Below are 27,498 nucleotides of genomic sequence, written 5' to 3'. Positions count from 1 at the left end.
GTTACAAATGTTACCTATGGATCCTATTTGTCTGCCTTCTTGACCTATTCAGGTTTACAGAAGACTGTGCCTCCACCTCCTCCATCAGATCCAGTACCACCTCCTCCACCTTCAGAAGAGTCTGCACCTATTGACATTGAGGATGATGATTCTCCGCCTCCCCTGGTCATACAACGCAAACGCTTGAAGAGGGTCGCGGACAAAGCCCCTGCTGTACTTCCCTCACTGCCTATCCCTGCTACTTCTGCTAGTGAACTCCCTGGGTTTCTCACTTGCAATAACCTATTCAGGGCACATAGAGAAGGATCCTTGGAGATCTCAGTTCCTTCCCTGAACAGTCTCGTTTCAGGAGATGCCATTCCTTTCCTCTGCAAGGATATTCAAAGTTCCATTGAGTTGTCAGTGACAGCCTGTGTTCAACAGCTGTACGCATCTTTCTATGAGGAGCTCATGCAGTCCACAGACCAGTTGCATAAGGCAACCTCTGAATTAGCATCTACTAAGGATACCCTAGCAGATCTATTCAAGCAAATGGAACAGCAAACCCAACTGGTTGCCACTCAGAGTGATGAGATTTCTTCATTAAAGACCCAGTTATTCGAGGCTCAGTCACAGGTTACTAGCCTTTCAGCAGAGAAGGAGCGGATGTCCACCGAAGCGAAAGAATTTCAAGTTCAATTAGATGACAAGCTTTCAGCTTTACAGATGGCTAATGACACAGTGGCCAACCAAGCCTCCCAAATCCAGCAGTTGCAAGATCAGCTTGCAAAGTCCCGCTCTGTTCCTCCAAGCCCTCCTGTTCCATTAATTCCTTCTCTTTCACAGCAGGACTTGGCTGCCTTACAGAGACAGGCTACTTTGTGCCCTCTATTCCAAGACAAAGTGGAAAGATTGCAGTCCAGAATGGACTTGTTATGGTCTACCTTTGAGCAATTTCAGGACTATGTCCTACCAGACCATTCTTTCTTTGTCCACTACCACTTACAGAAGCTGGTCTTCTATATGAAGCTTTCCACAATGGATTTACCTTTTCCAGAGGATGGCTGGAGTGGGGCTTGGTCTGCTGAGTTGTTGACAGAGGTAGTCCGCATGGTCTTTGAAGATTCTGTCACGCCAGACACCATGCTGATGGCATACATGTATCTCCGAGGAGATTTGTTAATTCCAGATGAGGTAGATATGGCATGGTATGTGGGGGATGTGGTCTTACAGGCTGTTCTATATGTCAATCATTTGGAGTTGCGCATAGCTGAAATGTTCCAGAGTTATTCCTCCAAAGTAGCTGATTGTCAGGATAATTCGTGGCATCCCATGATTGAGTCAGTGGTCCTAAATCAAAGACAAAACACAGCTCCTACCTTTGTACAGAGTACTAACCAACTGAGGATGGATCTCTTAACCTATCTTTCCAAACATAATCCATTTGATGCTACTTTCTTTGATGCCTATCAGAGACGATCTCTTTTAGGACCTTCTGTTCCTACCCTCCTTTATTACCAACAATTGGCTCACCGCTATGCTATATATTTCTCCCTTTGTCAAACAAATTCCACAGTAATTTTACCACTTCTTTTCCAACCTTCCAATTCCCCTCAAATTCCTATTTTCACTTACTGTTCCTTTATTGAGGATAGGGTATTTTCCCCTTCTCCACCCTGTCCTTCACCCCTCATAAATGTACCCTCCACGTTTCCTATTTATCAATTAACACCTTTCCTTAGTGATTCCTTACAAATTTCTGCCACTCCTTCTTTAACCTTTTCTTCCTTTTATGATTTTTCCTATCCTTCCCTACATCCACTTTCCCTTATTCCATTACCCTCTCCTAGTACTTCCATATCTCAACCACCTCAGTTGGTTAGTGACTGTGCCGGTTTTGATACTCAGATTTCCAGAAGAAGGGGATGGAGTTCGGATGATTGCCTTACAGGACCGCAGATTAATTGGCCAGTAATTCCAGGGGAATGGACAGTTTCAAGTCAAGCTTATCAAAACTATGTTCATTTTGCCCAACAATATTCACAGTCTGCAGATCCCTCAGTGAGATTAACTGCTCACTTTGCTTGGTACCTGGCGTATATGCATAGGCACTCCCATACTGATTCAAAGCCTATCCCCAAGTTGTGCATGAATGTCAATGTTAGCATTGATTCCCAACAGCTGGAGATACTGTATTTTCATGCCCTTTGTTTGCCTAGCAGATACCTAGTCCTATTGGAAAGGATGTGTTGTCTCCAATTTTTTCAAAATCCTCCTAAAAACTTTGTAGATGAATCCTTATCTATGGATCGATTCAGACAACATCAATCTTTTAAGAGGGATCATCTTCATTGATGCCTTTCCAATGTATGGTGCAAGCTTTTTAATGCCAAACTCTTCTTTTTGAAGAAGTCATTCAGATGGTTGTGTTGTGTATTAGTGTTTGTGTTGTGAGTTCATTTATGTCAAACGAACGTGGTGGTTTCCTATTGGATCTTGTGTACGAGCTATGTTTTGGAGATTTGTCGAGATGGGGTCGTGGTTGGAGAGTTGAAGCTGATGCAGAAGAAGAAGAAGCAAACTCTTATATCCTTTACAAATTTGTGATTTTTAGTTTGATAAGAAGTGTTAATGTATAAAAGAGTTTTCCTTTCTTTGTATTTTTTTATATCAGAAACAGGTTATGAGTTGGGGTCGTGGTGGATGGATTCTTTGTATGAAGATATTGAAGATCAAAAGTGAAGCTTTGAAATGAACTTGTATTACCTTTTTCCTGGGTCGCGAGGACGCTTCCTTATTAAGTGTGGGGATATGTTGAGTGTTAAAATGACTTGTTTTTTGGCTGATTTTTGTTGTTTTTGAGAGCTGAATGATTGATTTTATGAGAAGATTGATTGATTAGGAAGTGGTTTGAGAGTGTTTTGGATGATATTGATTGTGTTTTGGAAGATCATGATGTTTGTTGATGGTTTTGTGATGTTCTGATAGGTTCTGATTGGTTCTGTATACCTTCTGTTTTGCTCTGTTTTGGTCTGTTTTTGTTCTGATTGTCTTCTGTAAGGAGGGATGGAGTATGGATTGATGAAGAATGAGATATTGTGAAAGCTTAGTGAATGGTTTGTGAGAGTTTTGAATGGTTTGAGAGTGAGTTATGAAGTTTTGATGACCTTCTGTAACCTTCTGTAGGTCTTCTGTAGAGCTTCTGCTTCTGTTCTGTTCTGTTCTGTCTCTGTACTGTAACTGTTCTGGTATTGTTCTGTAGACTGTTCTGTAAGTGTTCTGTGGAATGTATGTGTGATTTTGGGAAAGTTTTCTAGCCTTGGAAAGAGGTGAATACAAGTGCAAAAGAGCTGAAGGAAGTGGAAGAAGTAGCTGCTGAAGACTCAAGAGAAGACTAGAGTGAAGTGACAGTAGTGAGCTATGAAGAGACACTGTAGTGGCTCTGGTGACCTTTCATATCAGACATACCTCTTGGGAGGGGTATCCACGACCTAAGAGTGATTATTGAGAGTAAATTTTGAGAGATTGTAGTGAGGATATGATGTATTATTGATGGAGTGAGTGAGAGAGAGTCAGAGATAGCCAATTCTACTAAAACAGAGTGATTGTATATGAGAGATTGAGAGAGAAGACTATGAAGATATTGAAGATGAATACTATGTGATGTATTTCCATTCAAAGATGGTGTATTTCTTTGCTTTCTTTGTGACATTGATGGATTTTATGAAGATGTTGAAGAATATGGTTGATTCTATTAAAAACCGTGGGAGATCTACATGATGCTGCATGAAGATTTGTTGTGCCTGGTGTTCTTTTCTTTATTGTGATCATATGAAACATGATAAACAAGCTTGTTGATGTTACAAGATAGACTTTCTTGCAAGAGAATTCCCTTTTCCTTGGTGTTCCTCTCGGGGCTCCACGGTTACCCTAACATATCACGAGTGGAGCTCGATATCTCAACAATGCATTGGACATGCAAATGTACAAAGGCTGAAATTAATGCAGTCCAAAGGGTTGGTTACAAGTTTGCCTACATTTAGAATTGCAAAATTTCATAAGGTATGCGAAGCATGTCAGTTTGGTAAGCAGGCAAGACAACCCTTTTCACATGACAGAGATGTAAGCAGAAATATCCTTGATGTTGTGCATACACATATTTGGGGGCCTACACAAAATGTATCTCTTGGAGGAAATTTATACATTGTCACATTCATTGATGATTGTTCTAGAAAGCTGTGGATATATTTTATGAAGGAAAAGAGTGAAGCGTTTGAGCACTTTAGAACTTTCAAGGCTACAGTTGAAAGAGAAACAGGCTTGAAAGTAAAGTGCTTGAGGTCAGATGGAGGGGGAGAGTACCTCTCAAATGAGTTTAGTGATTTTCTGAGGTCTCATGGGATAAAGAGACAGTTCACATGTAGGTATACCCCACAGCAAAATGGGGTTGCAGAAAGGAAAAACAGACATATTGCAGAAGTTGCATGCACCTTGATGGCTGAAAAGAATATGCCTAACCTTTTTTTTTCTGAGGTTGTTCATACTGATGTTTATATTATGAACAGAACTCCCACAGCTGTAGTTCATGGTATGACCCCCGAAGAATGTTTTACAGGCAAGAAGCCTGATGTCTCACATTTGAAAGTGTTTAGCTGTATTGCATATGTTCATGATATGACCCCTGAAGAATGTTTTACAGGTAAGCAGCGTGATGTCTCACACTTGAAAGTGTTTGCCAGATGAGCTACGGAAGAAGCTTGATCCAAAGGCAGAAAAATGTGTCTTTATTGGATACTCTTTATAGCAAAAAGGGTATTGTTGTTATAACCCTATCATATGTAAGTTCAGAGTGAGCAGGGATGTCATCTTTGATGAAATGAGCAGTTGGTATGCATCTAGTGGTGATACATTGGATGATGATGATGATCATGACACTCATGTGCAGGCTGAAAAGCAAGAATCGCGAACTCTTAGTGGACCAGAGACATCATCTGGTAGTCCTTGGTCTGGGAGACTGAGTAGCTCTACATCTTTAGGTGCATCCAGTAGCACTACAGGTAAAGACAAAGGAAAGAATAAAGTGTCAGATGGCATTGATGCAGTTCTTGATGGAGACTCTAGTGGCTCAGAGAGCTTGGATGATGAGCTTGGTATTCCTCCTATCAGGACACCATGTGTACAGAGAGCTCATAGTAATGTAAAGGCTCCATTGAGTGATCCGGTGGTACGCAGATCTAGTAGGGTCAGATACCATGTTAAAAGATTTGGTTTTGAAGGTTATGCAGCTCACCATTATGCTTATATGGTGAAACTAGTTGAGGATCTTGAGCCCACTTGTTTTGAGGATGCTGTTGGTTATACTCATTGGGATGCAACAATGGATGAGGAGATGGCTGCATTAGAGGCCAATAAGACTTGGGATCTAGTATCATTGCCAAAGGGCAACAAAGCTATTGGATGTAAGTGGGTTTATAATATTAAGCACAATGCAGATGGTTCTATTAGTAGGTACAAAGCTAGGCTGGTTGCAAAAGGCTATGTCCAGATATATGGCATAGATTATGAAGAAACCTTCAGCCCAGTTGCTAGGATGGCAACTGTCAGATGTGTGATTGCTTTGGCAGTAGCCAAAGGTTGGAGGTTGCAGCAAACGGATGTGAAGAATGCCTTCTTGCATGGTGATTTACAAGAAGAAGTGTATATGGATCAGCCAGAAGGTTATGAAGATTTAGAGCATCCCACGTATGTGTGCAGGTTAAAGAAGGCGCTCTATGGGCTCAAGCAAGCACCTAGAGCATGGTCTGACAAGATGAGAGAGTATCTTGTCAATATTGGGTTTTATGTTTCTGATGCTGATCACTCACTTTATGTGAGAAAGGGAGATGCAAGTTTGGTCATCATAGTCATCTATGTGGATAACTTGATTATTACAGGTGATAGTGATAGTGCGATTGCTGAAGTCAAGGACTTTTTGAAGAAGAAGTTTGAGATGAAGGATTTAGGTGAGCTAAGGTACTTCCTTGGTATTGAGGTGATCAGATATGATGATGGTATATGGCTATCCCAAAGATAGTATGGCTTGGATATGTTGTCCAAGTATGGTATGACAGCATGTAAACCACTTTCAGTCCCGTTGGAGCTAAATGTAAATTTGAGTGCTGATGTTGGAGATGAGATAAAAGACCCTACTATGTTCAGGAGGATAGCGGGGAGTTTGATCTACATGACCATTACAAGGCCAGACTTGAGCTACGCTATTGGTCTTGTGAGTCAGTTTATGCAAGTACCTAGAAAGCCACATTTGGATGCAGTCAGATGCATATTAAGCTATGTGAAGTCCACATTACATTATGGACTTTTCTATGAGGCAGGTACAGATGTATAGGTGTTTGGATACACAGATGCAGATTGGGCTGGTAGTATGTCTTATAGAAGATCTACCAGCGGATACATGTTCTCTCTTGGTAGTGCAGCAGTTACTTGGAGCAGCAAAAAGCAATCTACAGTTGCTTTGTCGAGTACAGAGGCTGAGTATAGAGGTGCTGCTATTGCAGCATGTGAGGTAGTATGACTGCAAAAGTTATTGGCTGATTTAGATGTGTAGGTGGAAGGTCCAGTTGTCATTTATTGTGACAACATGAGCAGTATACAATTGGCTAGGAACCCTATGTTCCATGTGAGGACAAAACATATTGAGGTACACTACCACTTTGTGAGAGAGAAGGTACTAGCAGGTGAGATTGACTTGGTGTATGTCAGCACACAAGATCAGATAGCTGACATCTTCACAAAGGCATTGGGTACAGAGAAGCTTCAAAAGTTTCGAAGCTTACTTGGAGTTGCAGAGATGCAGTTGAGCTTGAGGGGGAGTGTTGAGATGACAAGCTCAACACATGCGGACATTAATGATGGACCACCTGGTTAGATGGGTCCACACATCTACACTTAGCATATCAGTGGTCATTATGACTCTCACATGGCCACTAACTCATTACTTATTATATTTAGGTTGTTACACCTATTTATAGCTGGCATAGTTATAGCGCCAGTCGACTAGTGTAGTCGGTTATGCGTTGTTTGACTTAACATGCCACTTTCCTTTATGTTGTAACTTATCTATACTTTGTGTACATTTGAAAAGTGTGTGGAAGAAGAAGAAGAAACCAGCAAGAAAACGTTTTGGCCTCCATCTCTCTTCTTGTCTCTTGAGTGAGCTTCTCCTTGTGCATTCTATGTGTGTTTGGTGCAGTATCTTGAGCAAGTCCCCCCACCACGCGATTCTTGACAAATAGTCCGAGAAATGCACGTTAGGTGAAGAATTTGAAATAGGATCCATTCATGTTGCCGTGGAAAAGAAAGGAGCGAATCACCAATGTTCAGTAAACTGAATCTCCAGCTACTTACAAGGGTATGTCCAATCCCTTACTATCAAATTCGAATTAAGGAATAAGATGTCCCAAAGACTGCATTTAGCACTAGGTATGGTCATTATGAATTTTTAGTCATGCCATTTGGATTGACTAATGCCCCAGCTACATTGAATTGTCTAATGCAAGACATCTTGGGATCATATCTAGATGATTTTGACAATATACTAGTATACTCCAAATCAATAGATGAACATGAAGGTTACTTAAAGATTGCTCTAGTAACACTTCGTGAAAATCAGCTCTATGTCAAGATGAGTAAATGTGTATGTCTCACTGACATGATTGAATATCTTGGATACATTGTTTCTGCTAATGGGATCTCTATAGACCCTACCAAAGTAAAAGATATCCTAGAATGGCCAATACCTAAGACAATAAAAGAAATCCAAGGATTTTTGGTACTGATAGGATGGTACCGAATCTTCATCAAGGATTATTCCCTCATTGCTACACCTTTGACAAATATTTTGAAGAAAAATACAGTAATCCTTTGAACCATTGAGTATCAAGAAAGCTTTGATAAGCTCAAAGAAGCTATAACCACTGCATCTATATGAAAACTTCCTGACTTCAATCAATCATTTGAAAGTGATCACTGATGTAAGTGGACTCGCAATCGATGGGGTATTAGTACAAGAAGGAAGACCAATGGGTTATACTTCCAAGAAATTGAAACCCTACAAATCCAACTATGCTAATCATGACCTTGAGTTACTTGCAGTAATCCATGCCTTGAAACTATGGAGACACTATCTATCGAAAAGGGAATTCACTTTAGTGATAGATCATAAAAGTCTAAGTGGATCTTCACCTAAGCTAACCTAAACATGAGGCAAAGAAGATAGATAAAGATACTCCAAGAGTTTGATTTTAAAATCAAATATCATCTAGGGAAGGACAATGTTGTTGCAGATGCATTAAGCCGAAAAGCCTTTCTTAATACCATTGTAGAATTTTGAAGCTTAAGAATCATATCCGTACCTGATAACCCTGTACTTGAGCTTGTATGCCAATCTATTTCTCAAGATAAAGAATATGAAGGACTCATGGCTAAGGTATTTCAAGGGGGAATCTCTGACAAAGAAAGGTCTAAGATTAAGAATTATTGTGCTAGCAATGGTTGTCTATATTACCATGACCACCTTTGTATCCCAAAAAGACCAGAAGTGAAGGCCAAGATCTAATGGGAAGCACGTGACAGCCCCATTGCAAGATATCCGGGGTATGCCAAGACACTCAACGTAGTTTGTAAGAGCTATCACTGGCCAAGATTAAAAGGGATGTATTAAAGTATGTAACTCAGTGCTTGACTTGTCAAAGAGTCAAGGCAGAAAGGATCAAGATGCTTGGAGAGTTACAACCCTCGAACATTCCACAAATGAAATGGGAGTCAATAAGTATGGACTTTGTTGTTGGATTACCTACTGTTGCTGGTGGATATGACTCCATCATGGTAGTGGTTGATAGATTGACAAAAGTTGTACACTTGATCCTAGTCAAAACAACCTATAAGTCATTTGACATTACTCGAGTCTTTATCAAAGAAGTATTTAGGGTACATGGATTGTCAAAGAGCATAATCAATGACCAAGACTCCAGATTCACCTCTAAATTTTGGACTTGCCTATTCCAAGTGATTGGAACACAGCTATGCTTTAGTATTGCTTATCATCCTCAAAATGATGGGCCAAATTGAGAGGGTGAACCAGACCATTAAAGATATTCTAAGGTCTTATTGTGGCAAAGAACCAAAACAGTGGATTGAACATTTACCTTTGGTGGAGTTTGCTTATAACGCTGCCTTTCAACAAAAAATCAAAATGTCACCATTCCAAGCCTTGTATGGGCGAGAATGTCGTACACCTCTAAACTTCTCAGATCCCACTCTCAAAGTAGAGGCTTCTAAGGCTATGCTTGAAGAGATGGACCAACAAATCCAATCGATCTGACATGACATCCAAACTGCTCAAGATTGACAAAAATCCTATGCATATCTTAAAAGACCCATAAGAACATTTAAGGAAGGTGATATGGTGTTTCTAAGGGTAAGACCCAAAAAGAGTTCATTATCCTTGGGGAAATACAAAAAGCTTGTCCAAGGTAGTGTGGACCATATGAAGTAATCAAAGTAATAAGAAGGAAATCCTACAAGCTTAATTTTCCACCCCATCTCAAAATTCACAATGTATTTCATGTAAGCATACTGAAACCTTATGTACCAAACCCCAATCATGTGCTTAACGATGAACAAATAGTCATGTCTGCCCAATGAATTCTGGAAATGCAACTCGAGAAGATTCTAGATACAAGGGAGAAACCTTTAGGAAACCGAATTCTAAGAGAACACCTAGTACAATGGAAGGATTATCCTGAAGAAGATGCCACGTGGGTCAATGAGGCAACCCTTATGAAAGAATACCCCTAGTTTCTCTCGAGATGAGGACATCTTGATTTCTCTAACAAGGGGAGAATGTAATGTCCCCATTACTTAGTTATTTTAATAAACAATGTGCGTATACATTCCAAAGAAAATTAATTTATGTTGCACATCCACATATGGAAAAAAAAAACTACAGAATCTCTATAGGATTTACAAGAAGCAGGACCGGTTTACTAGAATAGTCTGAAATATGTAGTATCATGCTTAGATGACTTGATTTCCATTTTAGATGGATCCAAATATATACTATAACTTATTTTAAAGGGAATAAATCATCCAAGATAAAAGATCAATAAAATTAATACAATTTAAAAAATTTATTATGTTCACCTATTTTTGATAGATTTTTGCAATTTTGCCCGCGATAGCTTGTCGACCAGATGCATTCCGATTGTTTTAAGTATCCAAATGACTATATGTGGAGTTCATATGATGAAATTATGATCCAAACAAGTTGCAAGGCAGAAAAAACAAACTCTTTGTAATCAATAATGTCATCAAAAACGCCAAAAAGCAGGTGCCCTCTCTTTACCCCCCTCTCACATAAACACACCATAACCGATGCAGATGTCTCTCTACTGCTATTAACGCAACAAAGCTCTGCTGCAATCAGCCGAGCCTCTCTCTCCAACCCTATGCGGAAGCGCTGCCCAAAACAATCAACTTCTTCCATGGCTCCCAAGAGATGTCGAGGTGCTTAGCTAGATCACACTCAAAGAGCTTTCCAACGCGAAGAAATGACTGCTGCTCTACTAAGGAAATTCAACATGATGCTAAAGCGCAAGTGGAGGTTAACCCCGAACCCATCCAAAATGATGAAAACTAGCCATCCCACAATAAATTGAGGTTGGTGCCATAAATCATAATCATGATGGATGGCATAACGGAGATAATCAGGTTTAGTACATAAGAAAATGATTGCTTTTTAAGATATTAATTCTACAATTTCTAAATAAGGGATAAGCTAGTCAATTACATAGATTATGATCAGTTAGAATGTGCTTAAACTTACAAAAGAAACATGTTAGTATTATCAAATGATTTCTAGGAAGGAACAAGAAAATTGATGAAGGGAATAGATTTTATGCATCGCATTGACAACTGTGTTAAAATGTCTTATGATTATGACTGATTTTGGATATGTGAATTATGAGTTATGGCTCTTATGATTCCATGCTTGCACAGACGGACAGATTGTGGATTGTGGTGGTTCATGATGTTGGGGTCCCCAACCCAATGCTCCTTAACACTCTATGGAGTGTGGAAAAACTCACCTGCAGGTGGGGGTCCTACACTCCCGAGGGAGATAGGTGTTTTGATTTGATCACTTGAGCATCTGAGAGGGCAAAGGGCCAAGTGGTAAGTGCCCCTGTTATGTAGGACGGCTCCTAAGGCTCAGGGAAGCTTAGAGGAGCTCTGAGCCAGTAAATTTCCTTGTTGATCACGGGTGGAGTGCAATCATATGCAGCCCAATCCCGAGGGATTGGAAGGTCCTATCTTAGGCTAGATGGTGTCTTTCTGTAGAAAGATGATTTTCTACCACTCTACGGAGTGATGGTTCGAGATGTTATTATGAAATAAAGTATCTAATTTTTTGAATTGTTTGTTATGTGCTAAAGGTTAAGTTTAACGAACCTAGTCTAACGAGTGATAAAAGGAAGCTGATTTTATATGTCCAAACAGCGTGGTAGTATGCTTTGCTAATTAGAAAACTAAGCAAACCCATCGGAGGAAAGTGGGAGGCTTCGATCCTAACGATTGGACGCCTATGGCTGGGTGGACACAATAAGTCAGGTAACTTTCCAACATTAGATAGAGCTGATTAAATTGTGACCCTCTAGATACCGATAGGACTAGTTACGAGGTTTAACACCGTTTTAGGGGGTCGGAGCTAAGATTTTACCTTATGGGTAGGGGGATCGAGTTACACTCTCCCCCGTCTCTCACTCTCTTTGAACTAAGTGTGGTGTTAACCTCACTCCTACCTTTGATTGATTACAAAGTGGCCTTTCTTAGGTGGGTGTTAGATAGTTGTTAGGGATGACTTGTCCACACTTCCCTATGAAGTAGAACTGTGATTCCCATGTTCAACTATGTCCAAGGTTTCCCATGGGGAGACGGGATGGTGATGTGAATGAATATGAATTTTAGTCGACTACTAGAGGACTCCTCTGGGTCTATTGGAGGAGGCACCTCACATCAAACATCTTTCCATTTAAGACCTACACCCCCTATTATTTACATTTAGATTACTTGCACAAATCTAGGGAGATTTTATGATAATTTTTCATAGAAACAAGCTCTAAACATGTATCTTATCATATAAATAAGGGAAAACTGAGGTAAACTCTCATGCTTTATCTTCATTACACATTCACAAACATTTTTTTTCTTTTTTGTACTTTTTAATATACTAAACCTTTTTAAACTTTTTTTCTTTTTATTTGACTATTTTCTAAGATTTTTTTCATTTATTTCAACATAAATTATTGATTTTTCTAAGTTTTTTTATTTGTAAGACTTATGTGAATTGCGATCCATCAACATACTTATTTTCAAGCCATATGAATATCATTTGATCCTTACCAAAACCCAAAAACAACACCATTTTTCATTAAATCTCATGTCTCAGGTTTTGTGATTTTATTATTTGTAATATACACTAAGAAAGTTGAATGAATTTTTGAAATTTTAGACATCAGTAAAAACATATTTCAATCATTTTCAACCATCTTTCCATCGTATGCACAAAAGATTCATCATAAAAATTAAATAAAAGTAGCTTATTCTAAAATCCCCATATGTATTCGTATTTCGAGGAAATATGGTGCTGACACTATTTTCCAGCCACCACTAACACATCCAAATCACCCAATCTACATGCCATTAAGCTTGTGAACCATCATTCATCACCAATTCATCGAATTAGGCCTCCCTCCCTCCCTCTCTCTCTCTCTCTCTGTGTCTCTCATATGTAGCCATATGAACAAGAAACAAAGAGGAGAGAGAAACAAGAGAGAGAAATACTGAAATTTGATTTCTTTGTTTATTACATCATTTCATGTAAGGATTGAAGCAATGGAGAGCCAAAAATTGATAGATCCGATGTCTAGGAGGAGGAGGATGATCTCAACAGTTGCAAAAAAATAAATTTTTAATGGAAGAAAGGGGCATTGAAAAACACCCCCTCCTCCCCCTCTCATGAGATATTTTGTGTCTTTTGGCTTAATCAAGCTTAACAATAACTCCCCCAACTAAATAGTTCACACTTGACCAAAAGTGGTTTCAACCTGGACGGAGGGACAAATAGCCTTGGAATCACGATCTGACTGTACAGGCAGCTTTCTGGCATCAAAATCTATCACACTGGCCTCTGTCACACACTTTTCAACTTTCGAATCTATTAACTACTTTGTAATGCCAAACCTTATGGCCATTAAATCTATCACCCTAGCCTTTGTCATGCACTTTCTGACTTTCTGATCCATTGGCTATTTCATAATGCTAAACCTTGTGGCCATTAAATGGGGGTCAAATGGAGTCTGATTGACAAACAGACACTTGTATTGGATTCTTGGCATCAAAATACATCTAGGAAAACTCTAGCTCCTTGATCCATAATCATTTCATTTTCTACTAAAACCGCCTCTTTTAGGGTCTCTAGCAACTTTTGCACTTGAATTCTAGCTTTAAAATCCGCTCTCAAGAGTGTATGTAGTAAATACACAGTGGCATAGGCACAAGCATCTTTACCTCCAATAACCTCCCACTTAAAGAAAAATGTAGTGAGAATAAAATAAGAAAAAGTGGGAAAGTACAATAGGATGACGAATAGATGTCACCTCATCCTACACCCATAATCTTCCTAAGAAATGTAAAATATTTTATTGAGAGACTTTTAATGAGCATATCTACATGATTCACATGAGTCAAGATCTTGATAAGCTCAAAAAACTTGTCCTCTATCAACTCGGTACTAAAGTGATAGTGCACTACAATGTGCTTTGTCTTTGCATGGAAGACCAAATTGTTGGCTAACTAAATAACACTCATAGAATCCAAATGCAGAGTAGGAGTAACAGTAATGTTAAGGTCTACCCCACCAAACAACCTAACCATAAGGCCTCCTTGCAAGACTTAGTGGCTACAATATGCGATGCCTCGATAGTTGGTAGTAGATAAGGCTATGAAATTCTGTACCCTAGACATTCAAGAAACAACACCTTTAACAAAGGTGAAGACATACCTAGAGGTGGACTTCCTACTATATGCACGGCCTACATAGTCAAAGCCAATATAACCCATGATTGTTGTATCTTGGCTACCATAGCAAATGCACATATCTACAATGCCTTTCACGTGCCTCATGGTACCCTTCACACAGCATCCCAATGTCATGGGCCAGGTGTAGCCATATAGTGTGCTACAACTCCCACTACAAAAGCTATATCAAGGTGAGTGACTACCATGTCATATATCAACTGGCCACTACAAATGCATATTAAGGGACCTTGGCCATCTTGTCCTTCTACTCATCTAACTTTGGACAATCAGTGTGATTGACCTTCATATGGGAAGGTAAGGGATAGCCAATAGGCTTAACATCTACATATGAAATCGCTTAAGTACCTTTTGTATGTACGCTTGCAGTGATAAGTAAAGGAGCCTCTTAAAGAGATCACACGTGATGCATATACTAAGAATATGTGAGGCCTACCCCATGTCTTTCAGCTTAAAACTCTTCTTGAGTTAAATCTTAAAAGCATCCATCTCATCACGAGCTCTCTCAGCAATCAACATATCATCGACATAAAGTACCAAGATAATAACATTAGGGGAAGTATGACTTCAAAAGGGCCTTATAAGGAATGGACTAGTAGAGGATTACTTTTAATTCTAATCTTGAGAGTCGGGTAGGCCTAAAAGTTATGATGAGATGGGAAGTGTTTTTGACGAAAAAGTGTGGTGGTTTTCATTTCAACATGAAAGAAATCATCCCCAAATATAGGTTATTATAATAAGTTGCAAAGTGTTATCACAAGAAGAGATCTTAGCCTAGTGGCAAGGCTTAAAGTTTGGGTCCCATAGGTTGTGGGTTCAAATCCCATGCATGTGGTTTGACATTTATGAAAAGAAAAATATTATATGGCTATTGAGCCTATGATTTTTGGGCACTATACTTGCAATTTTTAGGTGATGTGATGAGACTCCCTCCATGTGGCATCTATCCCACCTTTCGGCTTGAATTTCTAATTAAAGGTTCATCTTTAAATTTAAAATTTGAACTCAAAACCATGGTATCCCTCTAAAAGCAATCAATGTACGAGGGTGTTTTTGGTTTTTTTTTTTGCAAAACCATGACTTTTTGAAAAAAAATAGAGTTGTGGGCCAAAAGTGGTAAAGCCAAGTGGATAAAATATGCACACCACCCCCTCTCCTATTGGTCCACCTCAAATCTTGCATAATTAAAATGTGATTAACCCTTAAGCTAAAGGGTCCTTTTTGAGCCCATATTCCTCTTAATGGGCTACCATCATGAGTCTTCTTCATATAGAGACATGGGTCCATATCATTATGGGAGTAAGACTGTGATTTAAAAAATACATCAAACTTATGATACCATTCTCTAGGTGCTTGCTTAAGACCATAAAAAGCACCTTAAGACCATAAAGGCTCTTTCTCAACTTGCACAATAGGTGTGCCCTGTCCTTTTCATGAAAGCCCTTAGGTTGTTGCATATAAATCTCATCATGTAAGTCCCCATGTAAGAAAGCTATCTTAACATCCATTTGATAGAGATCCAGATCTAACTACACAATTAAGTCCAACACCAAGTGTATGGTAGTCATCTTGGCTACAAGAGAAAAGGCCTCATAAAAATTCAATACCATGCTCCAACTTAAAACCCTTAGCAACTAATCTGGTCTTATATGCTAGCTTGGGGCATCCAAGGTACTCTTTAACTTATACACCCACTTGCACGGCAATGCTTGTTTCCCATTAGGCAAAGAAACCAAATCCTATCTATCATTTGTTAAAAATCAAGCTCATACATCAACACCATAGGACAGTTGTAGCCTAGTTGTCATCCGTCGTGTATGGTTCAAAAAGTGAGTCAATTTGACTCAACCATAGTTAGTGATGTATGGTCAATTAGTGACCTATCTTGCTTCAGTTATGTGTGTGACTTAGTTGTGTTACTTTGCATCGAATAGAAATTTCCAGCCACCATGGCCTCAACTTGCAAGGTATGCATTAGATGCTTCTTTCTTTTAGAGCTATCAAGGCTTGTTGGAGCTTCAGTTAAGGCTTCATTTTGGGACTATCGGAGCTTGGTTTTGTGGCTAGTATGGCTAGTAGCTAGAGCATCCCATTAGTGTGATGTTGTCAATTTGTGCAAGTTTTCTTCTAGCTCAAAGTTGTCTTTTAGTAGCCTATACTTGACAATGGACACACTTGCACACTAAGGGAATGGTTGTCACTGAATGTGGCATCATTTTCATGCACTTGAGACTTATGGAAGGGACTAAGGTTCAACCATTAGATTTATACAATAGACAAAGTGTTTTCATACGCATAGAGATAGCATATACCTCATTGCTTTGAGTTCATTAGTGCCTGCATTGATGTCTATTGGTGCTCAGCTAATGGTAGATACCTGAACAATGTATGGAAATGCCTTTTGCCTTGTTTTGGAGTTGATATAGCTCCCATATTATAGAGATTTTACTATTCTTAATTAAAGGGTTGAACCTATTTCTCTTAGCAAGTTATATGCCTATGGTACATGGCTACATTTATGGGTACTTTAATTGGTGTATTGATGTATGTTAGTGCTATTATGAGATACAAATGCATTTGGATCATTGAAGAGATTGTACGATGAACAAATACTATTGAAGATTATTTGAAATACCTCTGGTTTATGTCAGTATGCACAATAAATTATATTTATAGTGACTGTAACTGAACTACATCTAGCTTACTTGAACTTGCATGTCTTGAGCAGTTTGATGCTTGTTGAAATCTTGCTTGTGAAATATGTGAAGTTGCAATTAGCAAACTATGACAAGTTTTTACAAACTATTGAAGGTATTGCTATTGCCTAAGTGGATAGCCCCTTTACTATTCTAAATAATTGACTACAGCATCATGGCAAATGCAATGGGTACAAATAATATTACCTAGATTGTGGGGGAGGAATTGGACAATAAGAATTTTGCTGTGTGGAAGTTAAGAATGCAAAATTTCCTAATTGGAAGAGGTTATTGGCACTTATGTATTGGAGATAAAGATGAATCAAAGTCGCTATATAGAAATCCTAGTTCGAAGTAGTAGAGAGCTCATAGACAGTGGATGGAAAGAGCAAGTAAAGTCCTACATTGGTTATCTTTATGCATATCAATTACTATGGCCATGTAAATCATTGATTGTTAGTCTCCAAAGAATGCATGGGAGATCCTTACGAAAATTATAGGAATGTAACACATGCAAAAAATTTCAAGTAGTAGTTTAACAACATGACTAGAAACAACATAAGCATATAGGCCTACACTACTGAAATCAAGAACATTGTTGATAAGCTTGCCTCCATTGGCTCAAAGGTCGAGGATAATGATATGGTTGTAGTTACTTTGACAGAATACTCAGATCTGAAAATCAATGACAAGCTGAAAACTGTCATACACAGTCAATGACAGAATACTCAAATCTGAAAATCAATGACAGGCTGAAAACTATCATACACAGTCAATGACAAGTACTGTGCATTACTAAAGCAATACAGGTCATCTTGGGGGTTCCATCATCTATATGAACTAGCCTATACATGCTGAATGCACGGAGAATTGAAGCAAGCAATGAGCATCATTGAAAACTGAATTTTGAAGCTGGAATAAATGCAGTTACACTGTCCTAGTTAATTACAAACAGCTCATGAGGTTTATGCCATTGGTCAATGAAGACAGGTTGTCTATGCCTACTCAGATGCTCATGTATTGAACTTGCCACTACAAAGTAAATGTATGACATGGTCAAACGACATTTTGGAGCTGCTTGGAGCTTGGTATGCTGAATTTTGGTTGACTGCAACCTGAAACTGAATTTGTTGACACACTCAGTTTTGGACTTGAAATTGTTGCTGGTTACTCATAGTTTATAGTTTTCAAACTACATGTATGTACCCTGGCAGTGAGGTTACATAAGCTTAAGCTGAAGCAAACACATAGCTTATGTATTGACAGTTATATCTACAGTTGAGACCACTTGTTTGAGGGTTGTTTTGGGGTGTCAGTGGGCTGAAATACCCTGGTTTTTTTCTCTGCAATTTAGTGCAGAAAACTGTCATAAACTGTTACGGACTGAACTTAGTCAGTCACACTTATTGGACTGCAGGGAGTCAGGCACTTGATAGACAGTCTATTGCATCATGGCTAATGCACATGGGACTGACAATATCACTCAGATAGTTGGAGAGAAGTTGGATAATAAGAACTTTACATTATGGAAATTCAGAATGAAAAACTTTCTAGTTGGCAGAGGTTATTGGGATTTATGTACAGGAGATGAAGTTGCTCCTGAGTTGCCTGCACACAATCCAACAAATGAACAGAAAAGAGCCTACAGGCTATGGAATGAAAAAGCATGCAAGGTGCTGCATTGGTTTTCCTTATGTATATCTGATACTATGGTAATTCAAATCACTGGATGTGAGACTCCGAAGGATGCTTGGGACATACTGATGAAAAATTATGGAACCATGACACATGCAAGAAAGATCCAGTTGAAACAACAGTTCAACAACATGTCTAGGAATGGCAAGAGCATCCAGATGTATACCACGGAGATTAAGACCATAGCTAATCAACTTGCTACTATTGGCTCAAGTGTATCAGAAGATGATATGATTGCTGTTGCTTTGAATGGCTTAGGCAAAGAGTACAAAGCTTTTGACACTTCCATTTCTGTCAGAGAAGAGCCCCCTAGCTGGGAAGAGCTAGTTGCTTTGTTGCTTCATGAGGAAGTCAAACTTGGTTTGAATATAGGTTCTAATGCATCTCAGAGTAGAGACATTGTGTTGTACTCTAGCCAGCATGGCAGAGGATCTAGAGTTTGTGGTTCATTTCGAGGTCGTGGTGACACTCGTAATACTTATGGACAGCACCAGCAGCAGAGTAATTGGCATGGTGCAAATACACAAGGCCAACGTGGATCTGGTGGGTTTAGAGGCAGGGGGAGATCACCCCGAGGTAGAGGTGGTGGTTCTGGTTCATGGCAGTCGTTTGATCAGTCCAACAAGGACAAGGACTGCCATTATTGTGGCCGGTATGGGCATATTGCAAAGGATTGCTACAAGAAGCAAGGAGATATGAAGGCAAAGGGCAAACATCATGGGCACTATGCATCTTCTAGTGGTGCTCATGATGAGTCAGTTGATAGACTCTTTGCCATGCAGCATGTATCTAAAAATGCATCGAGACATGATAGAGATGACAGATGGTACATTGACTCTGGAGCGTCAAACCACATGACCCCGCATGGAGAGTGGTTTGATGAGATGGTTGCAAGTACACATGGTCATGTATGTACTAAGGATGATACCCAACATGACATAAAGCATAAAGGGATTGTTCCATTGATGATTCCTAATGGCAAGAAGAAAGGCCTGCATGATATCTTACATGTATCGACCATAACAAAGAATTTGTTGTCTGTGGGTTGAATGGTAGAAGAGAATCTGCAAGTGAGGTTTAACAAGGATGGATGTTTCATTGAGGAGTATGGAAATGGCTGCAAGCTAATTGCCAAGGGCAGAAGGGATGGCAGGATGTTTACTTTGGAAGCGACCATTCCTGAACTTAAAGCAGCTATGTTTGCTCATGATGAGAGTGCCATCAGAGATGTAGAGATCTAGCACAAGAGAATCGGACATGTCAATGTACAAAAGCTGAAATCTATGCAGCAGAAAGAAGTAGTACTTGGATTACCTAAATTCAAGTATAATGATTTTGGTCATGTATGCCCTACATGTCAGTTTGGAAAGCAGGCACGGTTTCCTTTCACGAGACATGTAAAAAACAGCACTAGGCCTTTACAGTTGGTACACTTTGATGTCTTGGGTCCTTCACATAATGCTTCTTTTGGCGGTGCACGGTATTATGTCTCATTTATTGATGATTTCAGCAGGTACACTTAGCTTTATATCTTGAAACATAAGGATGATGTGTTTGATGCATTCAAAGACTTCAAGAAACATGCTGAAAATGAATTGGGCTGTTACATATCATGTTTGAGATAAGATGGAGGAGGTGAATATGTCTCAAACTACTTTGACAGGTATCTTGCTAAACATGGGATTAGAAGAAAGCTCACGTGCAGTTATACATCGCAGCAAAACGGTGTTGCAGAGAGGAAAAACAGGGTTTTGATGGAGTCAGCTAGAGCTATGCTGAATGAAGAATGTCTGCCAAATGGTTATTGGGTTGAAGCAGTGGTGACTGTTGTATATGTGCTGAATCGAACCCCTACAGCAGGGATTCATGATGTCACTCCGTATGAACGGCTGTATGGTCATAAACGTGATATTTCACACTTGAAGGTATTTGGCAGCATTGCATATGTGCATATACCGGATGAGAAGAGGAAGAAATTGGATCCTAAGGCAGTGAAAAGTGTGTTTATTGGATATGCACAGGAACGGAAATCTTATAAGTGTTATGTACCTTCTACGCATGAGACACTCATAAGCAGAGATGTGGTATTTGATGAGTTAGCATCTTGGTATGGGAATCCAGTGCCTACTGATGGCTCATCCAATATGAGTCATGCTGAAAATACTCCTGCAGAGAGTACTTCCATGACTGATCAGACAGGTGATGTATCATCTACAGTGAGTCCTTGGACAGGACGATTACGGAGTCGCACTACTGCATCCACTGACATGGATATGTTAGTGAGGGGGAGAACAGATAAGAGAAAAGAAAAGGTTTTTGAAGATGTAACAGGTCCACTCACTGCAGGTTATGATTCATCTAGCAGTGACAGCTTAGATATTGAATTGGGGATTCCGTTTGTTATGACGCCAGGTGCTAGACAAAGCCGTTATGTGCCGCCTCATGAGAGGCAAGCTCACAGTGAGCCATAGCTCAGGAGATCAGAGAGGGTCAGACGACCTGTTGACAGGTATACTTACACTGGATATTCAGCCCGTCATTTTGCTTATATGACGAAAGTAACAGGTTTTAGAGAACCAAGTAAGTTTGATGAGGCAGTTTCAGATGAGAACTGGTGTGCTGCTATGGATGAGGAATATTCAGCTTTGGCTGAAAATTGTACATGGGATTTGGTACAGTTTCCTGAGGGCAAAACACCTATTGGATGCAAGTGGGTGTATAAGGTAAAATGTAAATCGGATGAATCATTGGAAAGATATAAGACCAGGCTGGTTGCAAAAGGGTATGCGCAGCAGTATGGTCTTGATTATGAGGAGACTTTTAGCCCTGTAGCAAAGATGGCTACAGTTAGAACTGTGATTGCTTTGGCAGCAGCTAGAGGCTGGAAACTATGGCAGATGGATGTAAAGAATGCATTTCTCAATGGAGAATTACAGGAAGAGGTTTACATGGAACAGCTTGAAGGCTATGTACATCTAGAATTTCTAGCACATGTATGTCGGCTGAAAAAGGCATTATATGGGTTGAAACATGCACCCAGAGCATGGAATGCTCGCATCAGCAGTTATTTACAGCAACATAGTTTCCGATTGGGAGATGCTGATCATAGTCTGTTTGTGAAGAAGACAGATAGTGGCTATGTTTTCCTAGTTGTCTATGTTGATGACTTAATCATTACAGGAGATGATGAAAATGGGATTGCTGAAATAAATACGTGTTTACAGGTTGAGTTTAAGGTCAAGGATCTTGGAGAGCTGAAATATTTTTTGGGGATTGAGGTTGTCTCTACACCTCGAGGCATATGGCTACTACAGAAGCAGTATGCTCATGATATGTTACAAAAATATGGTATGGCTGATTGCAAGCCTATGGATACGCCTTTGGAGCAGAATGTCAAGCTGCAGATTGATGTTGGGATAGAGATTGAGAATGTTACTATGTACAGACAGATGGTAGGCAGCTTGATCTATCTCTCGATCACTAGGCCTGACTTGAGTTATGTTGTGGGGCTGATCAGTCAGTTCATGCAGAAGCCTCGCAAACCACACTTGGATGTAGTCAGAAGAATTCTGAGATATGTAAAGGGTACCATAGATCATGGGCTATTTTATGCATATGGGAAAACCCTTGACTTGATGGGGTACACTGATGCTGCGGGCTGGTTGCACGTATGACAGGAGGTCAACCAGTGGCTATGCATTTGGATTGGGTAGTAGCATGATCAGTTGGCAGAGTAAGAAACAGCCTACAGTTGCATTGTCCAGTACGGAAGCAGAGTATCGTGGTGCGGCCTTAGTGGCCTGTGAAGCTAAGTGGTTACAGAAGTTACTGAATGACTTGGGAGTACACTTGGACAGCAAAGTCAAGCTGTACTGTGACAATTTGAGCAGTGTTATGTTAGCAAGCAATCCTGTTTATCATGCAAGATCAAAACACATTGAGGTTCACTATCATTTCATCAGGGAAATGGTTTTAGCAAATCAGATTGACTTGGAGCATGTGAAGACTGAAGACCAGGTAGCAGACATCTTTACCAAATCACTTGGTAAAGATAAGTTCATTCACTTTAGACAGCTACTTGGAGTGATGCAGATGATTTGAGTTTTGTTTTTTAGCTTGAGGGGGAGTGTTAGAAATCAAGCTCACCGTCAGTGTGTCTTCATCTATGACCGACATCTATGACAGCTAGTGTGTACAGCTGTCTACATGTGACTACATTAAATAAGTCGAGTTAGTAGTCAGTCAATGACCTGACTAGAGTTAGTCAGTCTAGTCTACATTTACACTAGGTCACTTTACCTTGTAGTGTGTGTGTGCTTTTCAGTTAAGTGTGTGGAAATGAAGGAATGAGCTTGAGAGCCTGAAGGCTCATGGATATGGAGTCTTTCCCTTTCTCTTTCTCTACTCTTTGAACACTATTACCAAAAATTTATTGTCTATCGGATAGATAGCTATAGATAGCTAAATAGAATCTGTATGTTAGATTCAACAAGGATGGATGTTTTACAAAAGAATATGGGAATGGTTGTAAATTTATTGCAAAGGATAAATGGAATGGTTGGATGTTTACTTTAGATGCCAACATTCCCAAACTAAAGGTAGCCATGTTTGCTCATGATAATGGAGAAATTCGAGATGTAGAAATATGGCATAAATGCATTGGGCATTTAGCTAGTTTTGAAGTCCACATTTCTAGAGGGAAAGAGCCAAGAGTTACTATTACAGAGGATAACTAGAGCACACAAGTGTTGGAGGGGAAGATAGGAGCACATTGGCTATTGCAAAGCCTAAAGATCAAGACATGGAGGACATTTCATAGTAGAAGAACTTTATATTGTAGTAGATGAAACTTTAGCTGAGAAGCTATTCATTTTTCTCTATGTTTGGGAATAGCACATGCTTTCAAATTTCCATAAAGATTTTCAATGCTCCACTCAATACAAAGGAAGTCATTTTTTCAAACATAGATTTCTTTGGAGGTGACTATAAATCCTTCAAAACCCTAGTGGCATTAGAAATAGTTATATGCAATAGAAAGAGATTGCACTTAATCTCATGAGATTTAAGTATATGGACTTAGGATATGTATGTTCAACTTGCCATTTTGGAAAGCAAGCTAGATTTTCATTTGTTAGACATGTCAGGAATAGCACTAGACCATTACAATTAGTGCACTTTGATGTTTGGGGTCCAGTACATAATGCATCTTTTAGTGGTGCAAAGTATTATGTTTCCTTCATTGATTACTGTAGCAGGTACACTTGGTTGTATATTTTGAAGCACGAGGATGAAGCATTGGATGTCTTCAAAGATTTTAAAAGTCATGTTGAAAATGATTTTGGCTCTTATATCTCTTGCTTGAGATCAAATGGAGGAGGTGAATATGTCTCTCACGAGTTTGACAAGTATGTTACTGAGCATGGAATCAAACAACAACTTACATGTAGCTATACACCATAATTTAATAGTGTAGCAAAGGGGAAAAATAGATTGCTTATGGAAGCTGCAAGAGCTATACTGAATGAGAAGAATTTGCCAAACTACTATTGGGCTGAAGCAATTGTGATTACAGTGTATGTTCTGAATAGGACTCCTACAATTGGTATTCATGACATTATGGCTTATGAGAAATTGTATGGGCACAGACCTTATATCAACCATTTAAAACTCTTTGAATGTATTGCCTATATACATGTGCCAGATGAGAAAATGAAGAAATTAGACCCAAAGGCAATCAAGTTTGTATTTGTTTTGTACGCACAGGATAAAAAATTATACAAATATTATAACCCCTATATGCATGTCCACTGAAATGGATATGTTAGTGAGGCGAAGATTGGATAAAGGAAAATGGAAAATATTTGAAGATGTTATTGGGCCACTTATTTCTAGTTATGAGTTACCTGGGAGTGCCAATTTAGATATTGAGCTTGACATATCATAAGTGACTATGCCTAGAGTTAGGCAAAACATGTATGTACTGCCTCACAAGAGGAAGTCTCATAGTGCATCACAGTTGAGGAGATAAGAGAGAGTCAGAAATCATGTTGATAGGTTGACCTATAGTGGATATTCATCTAGACATTTTGCTTATATGACAAAAGTAATGGGTCATAAAGAGCCTACAAATTCAATGAGTTGTTGATGAAAATTGGTGCACATTAGTGATAAAAGCATCAAGTGGATATGCTCTTCAAAAAATCACTTTTTCAAAAGGGCCAACTCATCCTAGTCTTTAAGACTTGGATGGGAAAACTTCATGGCAAGCTCAAATTCATATGGAGCGGTCCTTTCTAGGTCTTTCATGATTCCAAAACTAACTCTTTCTATCTGATTGATTTATAGGGTGAGCTATTGCCAAAGCGTGTCAATGGATTCCGGCTCCATCATGATCATGTTGAAGGATTCTAGTGCCCATTCCCCATCAAACTAGATTTCTTTACCCACTCCTTGTGATCAGATTCCAAATATTATTCCCCATTGTTTATCTACCTATTCAGATCAACTTGGATCCAAAAGTCACTAGTCATGGTGAGATGGCATTTATTTATGAACCCTACTCATTTTATAATGACCCCGTGACAATGGCATGGTATCTCAGAAAACCCATTTTCATCATGCCTAATTATGATTTCTTTTTCTTATGTGGTGTACATGCATTGGGCACAATCCCTTTGCATTACCTCAATGGCCTTTCAAGAAAGATTTCCCCTTTCAGCACCCTTATTTCTCATCTAACACTTGTGCTCATCGCCTTGTCTCACAAATCAGCTTTCACTTCTTTTGTATTCTCTATATATTTCCCTTCTTAGTTCTTACTTACATGGCTACTTTTCAACTTAAAACTAAGGAAGTTTGCTCTCCTAGAAATGAGACCGTCGTCAACACACAGTCTTGGATCTCAGCTCCCTGTAGCTTATCAACTTTATGAACCTACCATGGAGTACTACCCTAGTTCAATCTGACACCCAATCCATCTTGCAGTAGCTCCTCTTATGCTCCATAATCCACATTTAGGGTTACAAATATACCTTGTCCGCCAAGTGAGTGTAGGAGAACTTGCACCTGCCCAACCATGGCAACCTCGATCCAGAAACACACTCCACATTGGCCATCAAAGAAGTATTTGGCCCTATGCTAAAAAAACACTAGACAGGGCAACCTTGTTGACCTCCATAAATCTAATTAGACACCTTGAAGTTTATTATTGAAGCTTTGTACTTGTAAGTCAAGGCATTCAATGTCTCCAAAAATGTAGCATATATTTTCTTCTCTCCTTCTCCTCTTCCCCCATTGCTTGGGCCTATGGACCACCTCTCTCTTTAGGCCAAATTCCTAACCCATCAGCCCTCTAGCATCAAAACCATAAACACGATGTGTAGACAATACTTTACTCTAATGTTTCCCCACCTACTCTCCTTACCTCAACACATCAACTCTCAATACCTACTATAGATGTCACCTAGTCTCAACTTGAGAGTGGAACCTTGCATGATCCTAGCCCCCATCCTCACCAAGACCCAATGGAGTAGTGCCCTAAAGACCAAGTCCCCAAAAAGAAGGACTAGACAAAGAAAGACAGTAACAAGTAGGCCCTAGAGCAAGACCATCCACCCCAATAACACCAACCCCCCAAATCCCCCAAAAAGTCTACCTCTATCATCACCAACCTCTCCACCAAACTCACCCTCCTCAAGTCTAAGGGCCACAAGCACCAATGGGAGGAGGAACCTCAAGAGGAAAACAAGTCCCCCCAAACACTTTGATCATCCTCACCAGTTTGGATGGCATCTCCTTTGTTTCCACACACCTCTCCACCAATTTTTCCATCAACTTATTGTTATCCCGCCAAAGTTCAGTTTTCGAAAATGGTTCATTGATCACTAAACTTCATTAATGGGTTCTCTAGCTAATAGCATTACCAACAACAAGAAATCACCACCTCAAGTAGACCAACACCACCCTCTCCATGCAACATCAGTAGAAGAATGCTGCCCTCCATGAATAAGGGCAAAGGTTGGAGGCATGCTAGCAGGTGCAATCGGTCTTTGCAGATGACATCCTGAGTAGAGCCTAGTAGCTAGAAAGGGAGAATGTCTTCCTCCACTCTACCTAGAGATCATTGAGGAACTCTAGGTGACTATGAGGAGGAGTGGCTCTTGACCAATAAAAAAAGCCTCATAGGAACTCCTATCTACCATGAACTCTTTCTCCAAGAATCTTTACCTGAAAAGTTAAATGAGCCACACCTTCAAATGCCAATTCTTCCCCCTCTACCCAACCTCAGACCCCACCACAACCTAGCCCTTCCCCTAGTAGCAACGTGAGAGTGCCCATGTTGTCTCTCACTTTGCATTCGGCTCTGCTACCAAGTTCAAAATTGTCACCCTACCCTAGACTGAATTTCCTACACTCTAGATCCTCACCAATCATCCACTCATAGATCAAGGAATAGCAACAAAGCCCCCCATGTCCATAAGAAAAGGGAAGTAGATTTCCATGGAGGAACCTGTAAGCCCCATGAGCAAGGAGAATGCTTCACCAAAACCACTAGCTTTGGACTTCTTCTACTTCTCCACTTGCACTAGCTCTACAAATTTGAAGTGACAAATGATGGTAGAGTACTCCATGTGCTAAAGTAGTGAAACACCAAGGCCAAGGAGTGAATTCAAGTGCTACAATATGTCATGCTAGGCTTGTACTAGAAGGAAAATTTTGACCTTCTTTGGCAATGCATTCTAGAGGAATAATGGGTGAGATTAGCCAGGGAAATGAAGAAGGTGGGTATCCCTTGCCTAGTCATGATTCAATAGACCTCTGCCCTCCACCATGTTGAGAATCAAGCTCTACCAACTCTTTAGTACAATTGTAGTCTAGCTATACAACATGTGTGATACAATAAGTGAGTCAGTGACTCAACCGTAGTTAGTAAGGCCAATTAGACCTAGCTCTCTTTTCACTATGGCACACTAAGTGT

Source organism: Lygodium microphyllum, chromosome 19 (genome assembly GCF_053477565.2).
Source record: "Lygodium microphyllum isolate KBCC chromosome 19, Lygodium_microphyllum_v1.1.10, whole genome shotgun sequence".
In the NCBI taxonomy this organism is placed as follows: Eukaryota; Viridiplantae; Streptophyta; class Polypodiopsida; order Schizaeales; family Lygodiaceae; genus Lygodium; species Lygodium microphyllum.
Note: the sequence above shows the minus strand (reverse complement) of the source record.